At 48.7% G+C, this 2,794-nt stretch overlaps 1 pseudogene; it reads right to left on the bottom strand.

The window, feature by feature from the left end:
* Nucleotides 1-1,529: 1,529 nt before the first annotated feature.
* Nucleotides 1,530-2,794, bottom strand: LOC142578215 (iripin-8-like; annotated as a pseudogene).

Below are 2,794 nucleotides of genomic sequence, written 5' to 3'. Positions count from 1 at the left end.
AGGGTGAAACGGACCTGTCCTGTGGTCTGCAAGGTCACCCGACCTCAACCCACTTGACTTGTTCTTGTGGGGCTATATTAAGGATCACGTATACACGACGGAAACGACGACTCCAGAAGCCTTACAGTAGACTATAACTGAAGTCTGCCACAGCATTTCACCGACGGTACTCAAGGCAGCGACAGCAAGCTTTCTCGGGAGAGCCCAGTGTTGTATCGATGTAGAAGGCGACCTCTTCGAGTGCTTGCTGTGAAAGCAACAGGTCCATTCATTTCGCGATAGATGTAAACAAATTTGACATTCCTAAATAAAAAAATTCAGAAGGCTGGAAATGATAGAATAAGAGTATCCTGAATGACCACACGAAGTCTTTCACTGAATAAACGTAAATTCAGTGAAAGACTTCGTGTGGTCATTCAGGATACTCTTATTCTATCATTTCCAGCCTTCTGAATTTTTTGATTTAGGAATGTCAAATTTGTTTACATCTATCGCGAAATGAATGGACCTGTTGCTTCCGGCAGCCCAAGCGATAACCGTTGCGTCTGCTTACCGCTATAACGAACTTTCGCGAGGGGAGCACATCGCTGGCCTGAATGGCACAGCCAACGCCTACGTGGTTGCCCTGTCGCTTTTTAAGCTATGGCGCGCCTATGACTCTTCGTTTGCGCGGAGCTATTGGGAGCGATGCAATCACGACGCGCAAGCAGGCATGACACGTGGTGTTTTGTATTTCGTGGGTATTATCGGTAAGCTGAAATACATGAATACTTAATACACAGAAAGACAGCAACGGCTTATTCAGACATTTTGCAAACCACAGTGAAATTTTCTCATTGGAATTTTTTTCCTATCTTCGTTACTTCAGAAGTTGGTTTACTAATCTTGACTAAAAATCTAATTACGCAAAATACAAAATATAGCGTGACACACTACGTAATAAAATGATCAACATGCACTTGGTTGCGTCTTATTAGAGTGCATCGGCATATTTTTAACCTCTGGCTAAAATTAGCTGAAACACCCTGTATATAGTGACTTTTCCTTAGATATGTAGATTTATTAGATACTTATACGTATATTTAAATATCTTGTTGCGAGGTTTTGCGGATACATGCAGTGAACTTTGTTTCCATAGACACTGTTCTTGCTTTTTATGAAGCTTTACCTTCGCATTTGTGTATTCCATTGTACATCGCATTTCTAATGTATATTTCGCAGAACTGCTGCTTTTTATATGTGATCTTTGTTGCGACTACGATTTCAGTGCAATTACAATACGCGACCGGTGACAGCTGCTCCTGCGCAGTACATTGGAACGAAAGACAGCGTCACTGAGATTCTTCCCTGGCCGTTGTATATGCACAAAAATGTAGACAAGGCTCTTGAATGACAAGGTTTCATCAAAATATTTGTCCTTAATGTGTTCATTTCATCCCTAAGGAAAATAGACAGGGAACGTACTAAAAGGGAACACTTTATTTAAAAGGTGTGTTTTCTTACATTGTAAAGTTCGTGGCACATTTCCATCACTCGAAAGTCCAGGCGTACCGAGTGCGAAGGAAGGACACGGCGCATAAGAGCGTGTGAACCTCTTCGATGAACAGAATCCGGTTGGTGCTCCTGACCCTGATGTAGTAGAGGAAGGAACGACTCACAATGAACTCCACGGGCGGCGGCGAGTTGAAGTGAGCCGAGAGAAGCCCGAAAGACAGCCCAGTGACTGCTGTCGCGATGGTTCCTTCCTCGTTCACCTCGACGGCCGCCTTGTGCACAGCATCCGATATCATCACTCGGACGCTTTCGCTGATACCGCTGAAATTGGCCGATCCACCGAAGACAGAGTTCAAACCGAAGGCCTTCATCGCTGGCACTAAGCCGTAACGAAGGCTCATTTCAAAATTGCGCATTGGACTAGGACCTCCCTGAAGCTTAGCTTGCTGCCGACGTCTTCGAGCATGTCGAGCGACATGCCATCCTTGACCGCCGCGAGTCCAGTTCGGTTGTCTGGAAGCAGGACCACCATGCTGAACCTGTCTCCCTGGTACGGTATCTCCACGGCAGAGGTGTGATAGGCGTCGACTCTTGTGTGCGGAAGATGTGTCCTGAGGTGCATCGCCGGTTCGCTCACCTCACTGGTTCCAAGGTTCAGGAAAGGTTTGTCCACCGTCTCACGGGCGTTGAATTTGGTCGTCCAGGTGCCTTTGAAGTCGACGGCGTTCAGGATGAAGAGCACGATGCCCAGCGGCTGACCCTTGGGCAGGATGTAGGATATCTTGCGCCTGGTCTTACCGCGCACCCGCGCATTTATTTCCGCCGCTACCCTCGGAGTGTTCTCGTGGAAGTCCGCAGACGTCACATCCGTGTCGAAGATTTCGCGCAGCTGCTGTTTGTGGCTTTCGGATATGGGGAAGCCCGCCTGCACTAAGACCATGTTGGCCACGTCCAGAGTGACAATGGGCGAGGTCGAGAGTTCCAGCAGGTTCTTGTACGCTGCGAGCACCCTGTCCCGGCCGGTAAGGCCGAGAGCGGTGTGACCGAACACCAACTCCAGCTCGGCCTCCGAGTTTCCCCTGGCACCAACATAGGCCATACCGAACGCGGCGGCAATGCTAGTCGGCGAAAAAAATACATTTGTGGAGGGCTCCTGGGCTGCGAGGTACTTCAGCAGGTTCACGCCAAACTGGTTGTGGGCCCTGGCGAGCAGCGTGTTGTCGTCGGTCTCGCAGTGGGCGACGGCGAGAACCGACGCGAGGAGGACAAATTTGGCGAGCATCGGGAGAGTTTTTGCGAA

Source organism: Dermacentor variabilis, chromosome 4 (assembly GCF_050947875.1).
Source record: "Dermacentor variabilis isolate Ectoservices chromosome 4, ASM5094787v1, whole genome shotgun sequence".
Taxonomy (NCBI): Eukaryota; Metazoa; Arthropoda; class Arachnida; order Ixodida; family Ixodidae; genus Dermacentor; species Dermacentor variabilis.
Note: the sequence above shows the minus strand (reverse complement) of the source record. Positions and strands in the feature narration are given on the sequence as shown.